Source organism: Arvicanthis niloticus, chromosome 25 (genome assembly GCF_011762505.2).
Source record: "Arvicanthis niloticus isolate mArvNil1 chromosome 25, mArvNil1.pat.X, whole genome shotgun sequence".
Lineage (NCBI taxonomy): Eukaryota > Metazoa > Chordata > Mammalia > Rodentia > Muridae > Arvicanthis > Arvicanthis niloticus.
The window spans coordinates 13,329,423-13,345,765 of record NC_133433.1 but is presented as its reverse complement, the minus strand read 5'-3'; the positions used below and the strand labels follow the sequence as shown (position 1 = coordinate 13,345,765).

The 16,343-nt window shown below is 41.0% G+C and overlaps 1 protein-coding gene and 1 long non-coding RNA gene across 6 annotated transcripts in view; both read right to left on the bottom strand.

Annotated features, from left to right (window-relative positions):
- Wwp1 (WW domain containing E3 ubiquitin protein ligase 1) overlaps nucleotides 1-5,256 on the bottom strand; it is a 90,925-nt gene extending 85,669 nt beyond the window's left edge. The window contains exon 1 of one of the 4 annotated variants that reach the window (XM_076924103.1): nucleotides 5,018-5,256. The gene's annotated coding sequence lies outside the window, so the exon portion shown is untranslated. Of the gene's footprint in view, nucleotides 1-4,669; nucleotides 4,791-5,017 lie in introns of those variants that run through there. The other 3 variants (XM_076924106.1, XM_076924105.1, XM_076924104.1) reach the window with 3 other exon arrangements.
- Nucleotides 5,257-5,729: 473 nt separating this feature from the next.
- Nucleotides 5,730-16,048, bottom strand: LOC143438496 (uncharacterized). Of its 2 annotated transcripts, XR_013107290.1 has the most exons (5): nucleotides 15,899-16,048; nucleotides 15,259-15,500; nucleotides 14,701-14,808; nucleotides 12,933-13,222; nucleotides 5,730-8,193 (listed from the first exon to the last, which is right to left on the bottom strand). It is a non-coding gene; the product is annotated as an uncharacterized LOC143438496 (long non-coding RNA). The 2 variants fall into 2 exon arrangements; XR_013107289.1 differs by lacking the exon at nucleotides 5,730-8,193 and having other exon boundaries at nucleotides 12,754-13,222.
- Between the last annotated feature and the right edge of the window lie 295 nt (nucleotides 16,049-16,343).

The following is a 16,343-nucleotide window of genomic DNA, read 5'->3' as shown; positions in this document are numbered from 1 at the left end:
GTTAGGGTTGTTTGTTACAGAGCAATAGAAGGCTGAAACCACATGACTGGGCTCCTTGTACTTCTGTATGACTTGCCCAAATACCCCAGGAAAAGAAATGTCATTAATTTTACTTTCCCAACATCAGCAGATAAAGTCTGTGCTTTTCTTGATGCAAGTGACTCTACTGAGTTCTAAGTTCTAGAGAATGGGTTTCGGGTATATTGTCTCTAAACTTTGTCCAAGCAGCTAGCACAATGCCTGACATACAGTAGTACACAGTGTATGCTACACTTAAGAAATGTCAAGGCTAAATCCACATATGCTATTTTTCACTGTAACTTAAAAATTGTCTGACATGTTGCTTTAAAAACCCATAGACCAAAAATGTTTAAATATGATTCCAAGTGAAGTAAGCACCTTTAAACATGGAAGGGGTAATATCTAAAGTTGAGTGTACAATAGAAAGAAATCATAAAATATCAAAATATTATTTTGGAATAAGAATCTGACCTATAAGGCCCCACCATGCACAAAATAAAATGAAAAATAAAACTTTTCAAAGCTATGCTTTCATATACAAGATAATAAAACTTAATCTTTAAAACCAGAAATTAAAAAAAAAAAAAAAAATCAACAAATTTTCCAAAGTAAAATGATATCAACATTTTACCAGTGTTTCTTCCAGGGAGGATATCTATCTTTGTATATCTGCTTTATTCTTGACTATAGGTTAACTATTTGGTGATAAGACATTTCTAAATTTCCAAAGTACCAGCCAGCAGCCACTTCAAATGAAGTTACCATGTCAACACAAAGAAGGCAACAAACACTTCTAATAGGTAGTCTTCATACATCTTATAACTTCATCGTTCCACTGGAGGCACATGATCAGAAATTTGGCAGAAAAAATAATGAATTAAGGACAAAAATGTAGGTTTTAACTCTAATTCTAATTTGGGTTGCTAACTAATCATATAGGACCCTTTACATTTAAGGTGTCAGTGAACCACTAGATTAGAAGATGATGCTTTTCCCGCTACCCACCTAATTCTCAAATGTCACAGGAATCACAGGAGAAAGTGGAAAAGCTATTATAAAAAGAATGAAAGTATCATGGTCATGCCATGAGCTATTCATCTCAGTGTCAGCAAATTGAGGAAAATCCATGTGTGTTTCTCCCAGGCATTCTTTCACTTGTGTTAGTGACCAGCTCCTTGGACACTGTTTATAATGGGTAGTTTTCTGGGTTTTCCACTGTTCATTATAATTACATCATACTGTTATATGAAAAGCAAAGCAATTCTGCCAGGTATGCTGACACAGGCCTTTGGTTCCACTTCCTGAGAGGCAGAGGCAGATCTCTGTGAGTTCAAAGTACATACAGGGAGATCTAGGCCAGCCAGGGTTACAGAATAAGACCCTGTCTCAAAAATAAAATAAAATAAAATAAAATAAAATAAAATAAAATAAAATGTTAAATGATTCCAGTCTTTGCAATAATTATGAAGTCAAATTTTCTAAAATTAGAAAAGAAGGGAGACATTCCTTCCCCAAGAGAAACAAGTTTATATGGCTACAGAGAAGTCAACCCTTTACTAACCAAACTATGCCTTAACTACCCTCGTGAGAACTAGCTAGTTAATCCTTTCTAAAAAACTGACTGACTCCTTCCATCACATGCTACCTTATGAATGAAGGACAGGCACATTCTTACGGCAAAGAGGAACAGAAAAGACTAAGGTGCCCTTCCGGTTTCTTCTTCCACTGGTAGTGCCTCTGTCATATCTTCCCTGACCCCCAATCAGGAGCCACAAAGACAGTAATAATCAACATGTCTGACCTGATACTGCTATCTGTTCTCTACCTACCCACAGCATCCTCCAGCTTCACCACTTTTCAAATACACAAAAAGAAAGATGAGTACAGATGTTCCAATGAAGACCTAAGTGCCAAGAGTGACAAAACCTTAACTGGAAGAAATCTCCTGGAGCCACTAATTCTTAACTTAAAAGACATTAATTATATCCAATCAACAGCAAATCAGTTATGCTTTTCTCTTCATAGGAGAAAAAAAAAAAAAACCCACTACTTTTCACAAACTCCAGATTCTATTTTACCACTTGCAAAGAGCCTTGTGACAGATGAACTAGACTCTTGGGGAAGTTTGTTCCATCATATAACAACAAATTAAAGGCAATATAATAGAATAAAATTCTCTGCGGAGTGTGAGCCGCAGTACAGTGGATTACTATCTCTAGGTACTTACACAGAATACTTCTACAGTCAGGGTTATTAACTTTCCAGTATTCTGAAAGCTGCCCCCAGCAAATAGGCAGCCCATGGTTTTCATGCAGGAGCTTCAGGTAATTCATGGACTCCCCTAAAATCATATCCACAAAGTATGGGTGCACATGACCTATTAATACATGCCTTTTGTTTCAACAAGGGTTAATAATTCCACAAAGCCTAGGAACATTATACAGGCCTGCTAAGGATAACACTTCTATGCTACCTTCCCTATGGACATGGACCAGAATCATTATTCTGATTTTTTAAAAAACAATTATTTCAGCTGGGCATGCCTTAATCCCAGAACTCAGAAGGCAGAGGCAGGTGGTTCTCTGTGAGTTTGAGGCCAGCCTGATCTACAGAATGAGTTCCAAGACAGCCAGAGCTACATGGTAAGACCCTACCTTCTAAAAAAATAAATAAATAATTCGTGGAGGGAAGAGAATGTGTTTGTGTCACTGTGCAAGGATGAGGGTCAGAGGACAACAACTTTGGAGAGTAGATGACTTTTCAAGGTGGGGTTTATGATCAAGCTTAGGTCACCAGGCCACCAGGCTTGGCAGGAAACACCTTTACCCACGGAGTCATCTTGCCAATTATTTTAACTTTAACCTGCTTACCAAATTCTAGCCTACTTTCCTATTCAGATCCTTGCTGTCTATAATAATAGAAATCTTGGGGTAATTTTTGAATTTCCAGGTTCTTCCTACCACAATTCATACTACACAATGCTGCTAGATCAGTTCTTCTAAACAAAGGTATAAAATTGTTTCTTAAACTCAACAATCACCTGTGGGCCCCACACTGCCTAGTAACCTGAAATTCATCTGGATTTAACAATAACTCAACAGTGGTGGCACATCCTTTAATTCCAAGGCTGAGAAGGCAGAGGGAGATAGACCTGGTCCACACAGCAAGCGACTTCAGGGCCAGTCACACCTATACAGTTACATCTGTTTCAAAACAAAACTGAAGAAAGAAAAACAAAAAGAAAAATTACTTTGTTACTGGTCTTGGTTTTTATTTCAGGTTTTGTTTTTTTTTTTTTTTTTTTTTTTTTTCCACTATATCCTAAGAACAAATCCTGCAACCTACATCCAAATCCTCTTAGATCCTTCTAGTGAACTACCTTTCCCTGTTGAGTTCTATTCATCCTTCAATCCAGCAGCCTTACAACAAGAAGCCCCTTAACTCACCTGAGAACTACCCTCTCTGAATGAGATAATGTTTATGTTTATGAAACATACACACATACACACAAAGCTGTTCTGGGCATAGTGGCATACGCCTATGATCACAGAGACAGGAAGATGGCAAGTCAAGGCCAGGCTGGGCTACACAGTGAGATCCTGACATTTATTCACTCGGACATAAAAGGAGCATCTGTATAAAATCCAACACACAGACCTCCTCCATAATCTGCCAAGACAGAAGCTGCTAATCATTTTATCTACATATACCCCCCCAAATACCTCACACTGTCATGCAGTTGGCGTTTAATAATTGTGCAAGGACAGAGCAGAAATTTCAGCCAACTTAAGAGATTACCATCTCTTTGAAGGCAAGAGACCTGATCAGCCATGTCCTGGGTTTCAAAAGCACAGTGTCTTAAAAGCAGCTAGCTATACATTGTAGTTGAAGAAATTATTTGGAAATGTTAACAATCTCTCAAAGAGCTAAGCCACATTTTTTTTCAAGCATCTCAATTTCAACAGCTCCAACACTTGGCCACTTAAAATGCTAACTATTTATTTTTTAAAAAATGGTAATTTTCAGTCAGTTTATATATATTTTTATAGCTCAAGGAAGATAGATAAATGAAAGAATGTCTTCTTTAAAAGGAGAGTTTTACTAACAGTTACATACAGACTTGGTGAGATATGTCAACTGGATTTATACACAAGCAAAAACTCTTGCAGAAACCTACATACGACTGTGAACAGGGTATTTCATCAGGAAAAAATAAATTAAAAAAAAAACACAACACCAAATGGGGGGTGGGAAGATAACTCTGGCATTATTTTTTTTCCATTACTGTAAGTGGAGGCATTTTAAGAGTAGGAATTCAATTTTATGCACACAAAAAGATAAAATTTAACAGAAAAATACCAGACATTTGTGAATTATTTTATGGTGGAAGAGTAAAATATTTCAAAGCATTATAGACACCTTCTTTTTGGTGGAATCGCTTAGAGCAAAGGAACTTCCAACTCCAAACCGATGAGTAAAGGAGAGAGCCATCCAGCCCTAAGCCACAAAACTGATCATTTAAAGACTGTAAAGGCGATGGGCAAAGTACCAATCCTAGCAATACTAAATGTTAAAAGAAGATTTAAAAGAAAAGGGCCCAAATCACGAGATGAGGATTAGAAGATTTTGCAAGGTCACTTGAACCTACCAGGTCACCAAAGGTGGAGATTGAGACTGTTGGCGAGAGGAGGTGCGGAGTCAGTGAAAAATGCTGAATGCTAGAAACATATCAGAAAAGGACCCTCGTTCCGAGGCTGGAGTCCCGGCTCGCGCCGGTGGGATCCGGGTGAAAGTCGGGGCAGCAGTTCTGAGGCAGGGAAGCTGGAACGCTTGCAAGCCGCCGGCCAGGAGGCTGAGCACTGCAGTCACCGAGACACTTAGCCGGGCTCCGGTGTCACCCACTCAGGCCGGTGCCAGGGCCAGCTCGGGGCAAGCCCGGCGACCCCACCCCAGCGAACTCCGGCCCGGCCGCCCTCCAGAGCCCCGCTGTGCTTACCCGCGCGAAGCTGCGGCTCCCGGGGCCCGCGGCCACCGCGGCGGCGCCTCCTCAGCCCTCCGCGCCCAAGATCGCCATCTCGCAGCAGGCGTCGGCCGGGCAGCCCAGGCCGCCCGCAGCCACTCGGATCCCGCACGCCAAGCGCGCCGACACCCGGCCCTCCCCCCACCCACCCCGGCCTACACCTCCCTTCCTCAGGAGCGCGCAGCGCACTCGCGACGCCGGTGCCGCGCACAGGCGCGCCTCCCCGCCGCGGCCGCTCCGAGCCTCCGGTCCAGACCGGGAATCCAGCTGCCTTCGAGCATGCGCAGCGAGCGCGCGCCCAGCCCGCCTCGGAGCGACTCCGCTCCTCCGGGTCTTCGCGACGGCCCGGCGGAGAAGCACGCCAACCAATAGAAGGGAAGGGGCGGAGCCACAGCCGGAAAGGGGCGGGGCAGCCGCCGGGAATCCAGGGGTGGGTGACTTCTGAACCACAGTTACCTGGTCTGTTCAGTCAGCTGCAGAGCTTCCTGCATAGCCTCGGGGAAGAGCCTCCAGGCACTTCGGTGCTTTATTCCAGCACCTCGCAGCAAAAGTAGGCTGCGAAAGAAAACCCCTTGACCCCGCTTTAATACTTGATTTAGGGTCCAATAGTAATGGTGGTCACGCGAGACCATTGTGTTGGTGATCAAATTGTTCCCTTCTCTTGGCACCACAGTGGCCCAGTAACAAAGCTAGTACTGATTGAGCAAGCACATATATCCTTTTCCATACAGTTAATGGGCACAGTAATTCTGGAAGGTAGCGTCTCTTGATTCCATGACACAATGAGTCAACTGGTTTAGAGTCAACTGGTGCGAGAAAGGTCACACACAATGCGATGACCACATTATTCACCATATGGCCCGCTGTTGTACTTCAGAGAAAGAACAAAGTTCTTCCAGCATAAATAATACAATTAGCCAAACACCTCACCTAGGCCCCACAAATTATTTAAACCCACCCCAGAGCCAACTTGTTCTCTTGTCAGAAAAGTTCAGAAATCCGGGCTTCTCTTCAAGGATGAGCTCTCCACTGTTGCCTGTGACACCTTTAACTTCACTGCTCCATAGGTAACAAGTTCTCAGTGTAGTCACCTTGTAACACTTCTGTTCTAAATTTCTTGTTAACCTTAAACCAGCTTTCTGATCCACTCTGTTGTTGTTATTGTTAATAACTTTTGAAAAAATAGTATACCAAGAATACCAAGACTCCATGAGCATTTGTAGGACTCAGTAAATACCACTTGAATGAACAAATGTACATTCTCTCCCACTCTGGTACATTAGTTACTAGCCTCTGACTTTACATATAAGTTAGGGGCATATGCACATGATGCACAAAAATCTCTAGTAAATGTACATGACAATGTTACTTGTCTTCAATCTCTTCCTCTTGTTGTGATAAATTACTGGACGAAAACAACTGAAGGGAAATGGAGTTTATGCTGGCTCATTTCTAGTGACAGGAGCTTGAAGCAGCTGGTCACAATAAACCAGAAGTCAGGAAGTCGAGAGAGAGTCATGTGCACCACACTTTTGTTGCAGATAGTCCAGGATCCTCTGCCCATGGAATGGCCCTGCCCACAATTAAAATTTGTCTTCCCACCTCAGTTACCATAATCAAGATAATCTTTTGCAGGCAATGTCAACAGGCCATCTCCCGGGCAACTCTAGATTCTGTCAAGTTTCCAGCAGACACCAATCATCATGTCACTCTTCTGCTTAAGGTCATTGGCTCCATAGGTTTTATGACAATGTACTTTTCAGAGCACCTTCAAGTTCATATGCTGTTTGTAGTGCCCTTGTGTCTGTGTGTTTAAACTGTGTTGCCTTTACATTTCCTGGACCCTTTTTTCCTGAAAGATCTCTTTAAATAAATGCACTAGATGCTTCCAAATGTCCTTCACGGGGGACTGCCTATCTCCAGAGCTTGTACAGATTTCTCCTTCTGTCTTCTCTATCTCACTCACTCTCTCCTCTAGACTTTCCTCAAGGCCCTAAAAGAAGTTCCTAGGTCCCCCTATCCCCTAAGTTGATGCCCAACATCAAATATTGTTATTGTTGGACATTTTCTTAGTTTCTAGTGAACACTGTTCTTTGTATCTTTTCATCAATCATTTCCCATGTCCCTGTTTACTGTCTCATGTTCAATCTGCCAAAGTAATCACTGAGTGTGAATTAAGTTTAGCCCTTTTGAAACATATTGGCAAGTTGCCTTGTAGGGAGAATGTGGGTTTAGGAGACACATTGCTGGGATCAAAACACAGCTCGGCCACTGCAGATACATTCTCACTTTAATGACCTTAGAAACTACCTGCGGGGCCTCTTTTTTCATTTAAAAAAAATCAAGCAAAACCCACTGTAAACTGTATCTTATGATTGCATTGATCCATGAAAAAATGTGTTGGCATTATACTTAAAATATTATATTTGATATTTACATTTTTTTTTTGCTTCAATCTTCATAGGAATTAAGCTGGTTTTGTGGGCGCTGGAAGTATTGTGAGCCAGAAAAGCATTGCACCTCTGTTGCCTAATACATGAGCCGGCCCAGGTGACAGCACAGCCTGATCCGATTATACCTAAGCTAAAAAATTGGTATGGTGATAACTACATGACGGAGTAAAAAACAAGTGATTTGCTACAGGTACAATACTTACATCCATCTAACACATAGTCAACAAACGCCTGCTGCTGTGATATTACCAAGCTCTGAATATCACTGCTTGAGATTACTGTGCCCGGATGATCATGGTATATTCCATGTGAGCAAATATATGCTTATCATTGATCCATCATCATCTACTTTCTTACAGAACTATTCACTGGTTCTTTGTATAATACAAATATTGATGCAGGTGAAACATTTGTCTTTGCTGTTTTTGTTTCTTTTTGACTTTGTGCATTGATTTAATCCTAAGAGCATATAATTTGTCTGTATTCTAGTGGCTTAACAATTTTCCTTTTCACTAAGCAATCAGGTAGCATTTGGTTTAAAATAGCTCATGGTACTCTCTATTCTATTTGCCTAAAGACTTCTTTGTCAATAGTAGTCTGAAAAACTGTGGTCACGAATCTGCAGATACTTCTTTCCTCACAAGCCAGAGTCGAATTCGCTTCCAAGAGGGCCCACAGTTGACAACTTGGTTCCAACATCTGTAACAAAGCTGAATTGTCACTTCTGACATCGGGTCATAAAAAGACATTGTAAATCCACGCCTCCATTCCCTCAGATCAGTAACAGCTGCCAAATGGCAAGAACATGCTTAAGCTTCCTATGAAGGACCATGTTGTAAGAAACTATGGCATCTTGCATGAGACCAGGAGGGACCCAAGGCCCCCTATCAATTACCACTTGAGTGACAAAAAGGAGTGGATCCTCCAAGACTTCAGAGAATGTCTTGACCATGGCCTTACAGAGATATAAAACCAAAACCATTCAATTAAGTCTTCCACATGCCTGACCCACAGAACAATGAATTTAATGGAATGGCTTTGTTATCGTTCAAAGCCACTAAAGGGACATAACTTGATATCCAGTTATAGAGAACAAGTTCCCCAATCCAGTGGTTCTCAATATAGTATAATTTTGCATTGCAGAGGAATTAAGTGATGTCTTAAAGTTGCCACCCCCCCCAGAGTGTTTGTGTGTGTGTGTGTATGTGTGTGTGTGTTGGTCCTTTTATAGGAAGGTGGTTTTGACTACCATCTAGAGAGTGGTGTTAAACATCCTTTAATGCACAAGACAGCTTCCATCCCCCCACAAGAACCAACCAAAATTCTCCAGCACCAATCTGTCTACTTTTCCCTGTACCTTAAAAGTTTCCTCTTCCCTGTGTGCTGTTAAGTAAGGACAGCTTTGCTTTACATCCATTATGTTACTGACTTGAGTGTTCCTCTGCTAGCCTTTCTTAGTTTTCTCACGCTCTACTGCTAGTGAAAGCCTGAACTCTACTTGGCAGTGCCACACAAAACAACCTGCTCCTTCCTTCAGGACACCTTGCAAGGCCGAGAAATTAAGATGACAACATCTAAGCAACTCTCTCCTACTTATTGTTAGGTAAGACACAAGGGTATCGAGAATTTTAGACTTAAGTGTTGCTAAGAACCAGGCTGGATGGTGCATATCTTTAATCCCAGCACTTGGGAGGCAGGAGCAGGTAGATCTCTATGAGTTTAAAGATGGCTTGGTCAAGATAATGAGTTCTAGGACAGTCAGTGCTACACCATGAGACAATGAGACTCTGATTTAAATAAGTAAATAAATAAGAGTTAGGAATAAACTGAAGCAATTGTATCTTGCAAAACTGCATCTTCTTCACTGTATCAGGGTTCTTCAGAGAATCAGAATTAGTGGAGAGAGAGAGAGAGAGAGAGAGAGAGAGAGAGAGAGAGAGAGAGAGAGAGAGAGAGGGAGACAGAGAGAGACAGAGAAAGACAGAGAGAGAGAGATTAAAAATTGGCTCATACAATAACAGCCCCAGGAAAAAAACCCACCTTGTTCAATGAGAAATAATCAGAAAGAACTTTACACTTCTTGCCTTTTTGATCCTGTTGGCCTCTACCCAAGGATAATACTCTCTCACATTCAAACTAAGCCTTCCCCACTATACTTGAAACAACCTCATAGACAAACTCAAAAGAAATAATCATCCTGAATTCCTCTTCCTCTGTTTCCTCTCCTTCCTTCTTACTCATTTTCATTTCATCCTTTTTCTTCCTTAGATTTTTGGGGTTTCATCGAAACAGAATTTTATGTAACCTAGATTAACCTTGAACTAACTATGTAGCTGAGGCTGGCCTTAAGACTCTCATCCTCCTGTTTCTATCTCCCAAATGCCAGGATTATAGGTGAGACTGAGCTGTATCCTGGTGGCTGAGATACAGTTATCTCTCTGCTATGGTCAAAGTACAAGTTGGTTATATAAGTGTGAGAACAAAGAGAGCTTAGTTTAATTAGCCATCAGCAAGGCACCTGCACAGAGGACCAGGGGAATGCCAGCCACAGCTAAGAGCCAGCAAATAGTCTCAAGGTCAGCTGCTATGTGAGTCATTGTTCTCCGGAGTAGAACTAGTGGAATGAATCATCTATCCATCCATCCATCTATCTATCTATCTATCTATCTATCTATCTATCATCTATATCTATATTGTATTTATATCTCTATATGTAAAGAGACACACACAGAGGGGGAGGGGGGTCCAACTGACAGGCTATGGTCCAACTAATCCAGCAATATCCAGCTATGAATGATAAATTCAAGAATCCAGAAGTCTTTCAGTCCACAAGGCTGAATGTCTCAGCTGGTCTTCAGTAGATGCTGGAATCCTGAAGAGTGAACTCTAATGCCAATGAAGGAATGGACTTGCTAGCAAGATGATGGCAAGGAGACAAAGAGCAAACGTTTCCTTCTTCCATATCCTTATATACGCTGCCAGAAGAATGTATGGTCTATATTAAAAGTATGTCTTCCCCTGTGAAGATTAGGATCAAAGCTGCGTGTCTTCCTACCTCAGATTAGAAGGGGATTCACCCACTTTAGACCAAGCAAAAAAGTTCACTCACATATGCCCTCCATTTCTGGGTTGTAGTTCATTCTAGATATAGTCAAGATATCAATGGAGAATGACCATCATAGCTGCTAAAAAAGAAAAAGTCAGAGACAGACATAGGGAAGTTTTGGCTGCTCCTAACTGAGTAGATAGAGTATGAACCAGTTATCTTTCTGGTTGGGCCAAGAGGGCATGTACAGAATGTGTGGGCCCTACTTTGGCTCAGCCCATTGAATACAGAGAACCAAGAATCTCATAGTTAACTCAGCCTTTGTCCAGTTTCTGTTATAGCCTTATAAAAATGTAAGACAAAACAAATGAACAAACAAACACACTCTTGATCTTTTGTCCTTTCACAGGCACCTCCTACTCTCAGGAGTTTCAGTTTTCCTTCATTTCTCACCTTTCTGTAGTTTTCATGTTAAAAGCTTCCTTCTGCCTTACTGACGCCTACAGTGTTCATGTCTTTAAGCTTTGCTGGAGCCATGGTCTCAAGTCATTCTTTGGTTTCTGTGTCTGATATCCCAGATCCCTGGATTAAGCACAACTGGACCCAGGAAGATCCTGCCTCACCCCAAACCCCTGCATGACTTCTAATACTTTGTGAATTTCTATTCACTATGTAGAGACAAAGGTTGAGTTTATCTTACTCCTGCATCTTATAAGCCGGGGCATCCTGTGTGGATCCAATGCATACTTGTTAAACAGGTTACTAGAATAATCCTAAATCCCCCAGATCTTTCCAAAACTTTTATCATCTAATTTACTCTTTTCATTTATTTATAAGAACTCATTTTCTTGAAAAAGTTGCCTTGCCCAGATTGTCTTCAGTAAATGATTGCTTAGTATATGTTTTACAGCTCTCCCTACTAGAAGATGCTACTCTTCCAAAAAATATTTTTATTAGTTATAATATGTGTATTTGAAAGAGTAGATGGTTGGGTGCACATTCATATGGGCCAATATACTTGTGCATGGAGGTAAGAGGTCAACATTTCTCTTTTGCTATGTATCTTGTTTTTTGAAATAGTGTCTTCCACTGAACTGAGAGCTCACCAATTGGCTAGAGTGCTGTCCAGCAATCCCAAAAGGTCCTCCTGTTTCCTCCTCCCTAGTGCTAAGAATACTGACACATATCACTGCACCTGGCTTTTTTGGATTGGTGCCCAGATTGTAGACTGAGGTCCTCTTGATTATATGACAAGCATTTCATGGTCTGAACCATCGCTCAAGCCCAACTTTTGACTTTATTACACTACATTTATAATTAATTTGTAGCAAATAGTATACTATCAATATTGATAGGATGAATAAAAGAAAAAAAAGCAAGAGTTGCTTTTCATGTTTTATTATTTAGATGCAGTTGCATAAAAGCACCTATCATGGTAATATAGACACAAATATTCCTAGTGATACATCTGTTACTTGAGAGACATAATCATGGGGATATTGCAAGTGATCCCATTGTGGATGTCTTAAAACTCGCATGCAACATTGACCGTGTGCCCTGATCCATAGATTTTTGACTTAGTTTCTGTGTAAAGTGAGAATGTTAGCCAGTGTACTTGGTTACTTGATTTTGATCAATAAACATTAATTTTAAATTCATGTAAGTTTTGTAATAAATATGGAAAATTCAAGGAAGAATTAAATGAGATTCTTGACCATATAGATTTTCTACTTCAGTTATCTATAAACAGAGAGAAGGATGATCATCTATGACTATCACACTAGACTCTGTCAGAGAAGACTTTCTAGATACAATTACTCATCTAGGTGTTTAAGAGTGACTATGATCTTGTAGAGAATAGGGTGGTTTACAAAAAGAGGGAGGCGTGCTGGAGAGAAGCAGTGTGTGCACACATAAGAAAGGCTGCCACCACCACTCTAGCTTCTTGTAAACTATGTGTGAAGCACATTCTTGTCCACTCTGGCTTCCTACTTTGCTATACCAATCCAGGTTTACAAATATTTTTCAAAATGTTTGTCCTTTGTAGGTCTGCAATCAAGTTTCCCTTAGAAAGAGGAACTCATTTTGAGCTTTATTCTGCTCCTCTGATGTCAATTCGCATTATTTATACAAAGGAACTTGCATCTTAGGCAACTGCCTATCAAGTCCACACAAGATGAAACTTTGCTGCTCTTCCCCCTCCCACCCCCACCCCCAAATTGTTGCCTCTTTGGTAGCTGTGGGTGATCACTGAATTTCATGGCTTTACCAAGCCTTTGTAATTTCACTGTATGTTAATCACTGCCTCACTTCTAACCCTGCCCACTGTCTGAGGAAAGCTCCCCTCTTAACGTACCTATGGCTACCATTTACGCCACAGTCATAAACTCACCATTTCTAGAGGCTTGGCATCCAGGGGAAATAAACTCAGACTTCATCGAGTCAATCAGGTTATCTTTCATAAGAATTTGAACTTAGAGACCTGGAGCTTTATTCACTGATGACTGGGGGTATGGAAGTGGCAATATCTGGCCAGGCTTGAGTCGAATGGCACCACTGCAGCTCTGAATTCTCAGGTTACCTGGAAATCATCCAGGAGCAGAAACCAAGGACCTTGTAAAGAACCCCAGATCTATAAGGAAATCAACCCAAGAGAGGATCGGAGAAAGGAAATGGTATTGTCTGAAGAGAAAAAAGAGAGAGAGATGGTAATTTTTTGGAGATTTTCAACATTTATGAGGTTCTATAGTACAATTTGTAGTTGGATAAAGTAAGATTCTCACTTATCCTTTAAGTAAACGTTCTTTTCACCTTACCTATTGGAGTACCTTTTAAAGATTCTCAAGCAAATGATTTTGGAACATACATTGACAGTGTCTAAAAGTTCATGTGTTAAAGTGGTAGGTAGTATAGACATAAGGAATCCTAATGATACGTCTGTTAATTGAGAGACGTAATCACGGGGGGGGGATCACATTTGTGGATGTCTTAAAACTCCCATGTACCACTGACCTTGTGTCCTGATCCACCCTCAGGTTTAGTCACCACCCTCAGTGTTCAAGGAACATCATGGAAGAATAGGCAGAAAGAATGTATGCGCAGGGGAGTGGGAGGGAAGGCTATGAGATGCTGAGTTCTGGGTATGGCATAGCTCTGCACTCATGGACTCACAACTGTAATTACCAGCATAAAGCTGCCTAAGAGCAAGCAGCCAAAATCCCAGTATGGGTGATAGAAGAGGTTCCAGAGGTTCCATCCCTAGCTGAGCAGCTTTTAAGAACTTATGGGAGAGAATCCATTTTATTTGGGGGTGTGGCCACTGGTTGGCTGCCCATATCCCAGTGGATGGCCCCACACTCATGCATATATAAACAGTACTAATTATACTCTGTCAGTTAGATTTTTAGTATCTTAAAAGAAGATAGGAAATATAAAGTTGGGAGAGAGAAATGTTTGGGAAGTCCTAGGAAGTTAGAAAGGACAGTTAAGGTCATGGTGTACACATATAGAACTCTCAGAGAATTATAAAAACAGTATATTAAAAAAAAAAAAAAATGTTAACATTTTACTATCTCCTGGACACTTAGTTGTACCATGACACCAGTTTTTAAAAATTAAAAATTTAAATCTGTGAAAAAAAATTGTTTCCTGTTAGAAGATCCAATCCCTGAGTGGAGATTAGATTACGAGGGTGTCATGGAAAGAGGCATCTTGTCCTCTGACTCTTCCTGTCTTCTGCTGGCTTCCTGGTCCACTCTGGGATAAGCAGTTTGTCTGTGATGTACTGCCTCACCACAGCCCCAGAAACAACAGAACTAGCAGCCATGGAGTGAAACCTCTGATACAGTGAGGAAAATAAACCTTGTCTCTCTCTCTATTAGTTCCTTTTCTCGAGTTTGTTGTCATGGTGATGAAAATTGCTTAATGCAGCCCTTCAAAATCTTGGCTAGTGTGACCTCAAACCTGGCCTCATAGGTTTTGGTCAGGTGTATGTTCACACAACTGCCTGTGCTTCCTCTACCTCTGACCACATGTCTACTTCCTGGACACCTGACATTTTAGAACCAACTGATGAAGTTTTCTTGGCAAGTAAGCAGGCCTAGAATTTACCTATTTCTTTTAAGATCCTTACAATCAATGCGTAAAGTATAATTTCTTACCTTCAGTTTGCAAACCTTTCTCATGTAATACAGATTTACAGGATACCACAGGGCTACAGCATACTGAGTAATTGAGCATGTGTGAAACCATGGATTTGAGTCTCAACACTGGAGAGGGAAGATACAAGAAACAAAAACAGAAGAGCATTTGTCAGAATAAACATACTGGCAAAATTCCTAGCATTGACATAGGGAAGGGAAAACCAAGTTCTGCTAGAATCACAGTTTTGTGAAACATGGTGCCAGCATGTGCCATTCAAAGCTCAACAATTAGAGAGGGTAAGGTCTTGGGTCGAATCAAGCAGATTTGACTCGTTTCAGAAAGCAAGCAGAATATTCTAGACATGGTAGTACAGAAGAGGTAAGATTCAAGGTTAAACGAAATCTGATATCAATGGCATTAAAGCAATCAGGAAAAATAAACAAGCAGACCGTAAATCAGGGCATGCTTGGAGGGAGCAGTTATTTCAGTCAAGGAGTGTCTGCTGAGAGAGGCTCAAGAAACTGGCACAGCTCCAAACTACTAGACAACATTAGTGTTTATGGATCATAACAAACCTTTGTGGCCAGAAAAAAGCTTCAGAACCAGTCAAAGAACTTCAGAGATGTTGTCTGGTAGGATGATTGCAGTTTCAGACTTTGACTGGTCCACAATTCCCTTAAGGGCTCTAGGGGATGTGGGAGTTGGGGGTGAGGGTTCTCTGGAGCCACATTGGCAGCTTGAGGGGATTTTGTTGAATAACAAAGTCAGTCTTTATCCCACTGTTCTGGCTTAATGTCTTCATGGCACTTAGCATCATCTGAAAATTGTATTTATTTGCTTGTTATCTGTTTCTCCACTAGTGAAACCCAAGATTCTTTAGAACAGAGACTGATCTGCTTCTCCCTCCTGCCCCATTGCTGTGTTCTTAGTACCTTGAACAATGTCTAGCTCGTGTTCCATTCTCAGTAAATACTTGCCAAATAAACAAAGACTGTGAATTGGGCCAAGGGCGTACACTGCAGTCCCAGTGTGATGATTCTGACAGTCCTTGGTTAGAGTGACTGCATAGTAAACACTTCTATAAAACAAATGGCATTGATCTTTACCCGTTCTGTTCTCAAGTCTGATAATGCAAGTTTTCTAAGAAGAATAATTTTATGTAACTGTCCTCACTGTTTGCTTCTATTTTGCAAGCCCTTAGCCATAAAGGCTTACCTCCTTCCATCTGCTTCTGAGATGTTTCTTCAAGGCTCCTTAATGCCAACTTTTATCTAATTCTTCTCAATAAATAAATTCCTCAATCCTCACAGCTGATAAAACACACTTCTCAGGAAAGCGTCAGTGGGCACTATTTTAGGAAGCAGATGCAATTGCTCATGTACTTTGCCCTTTGAATAACAGCCCCATGGTCCAATATGTATACAGTACTTGCTTACTAATTAACAAGCTACCTTCCACTGAGTCAGTCACCTTTCTGTAACTTTAACTCTTTTCTAAACCTGTTATCATGAAGGTTCTTAAATGCTTTAACCTTCCTTTTAGCCCACCAGAGGTAGTGGGAAAGAAAGGATATACTGGACCTGTTTAGAAAGGTCCTTTGGAGCAACTCCTGTCTGTGTTGTCTGGAAATCAGCAATTCATTTCCTATTTATACACCTTG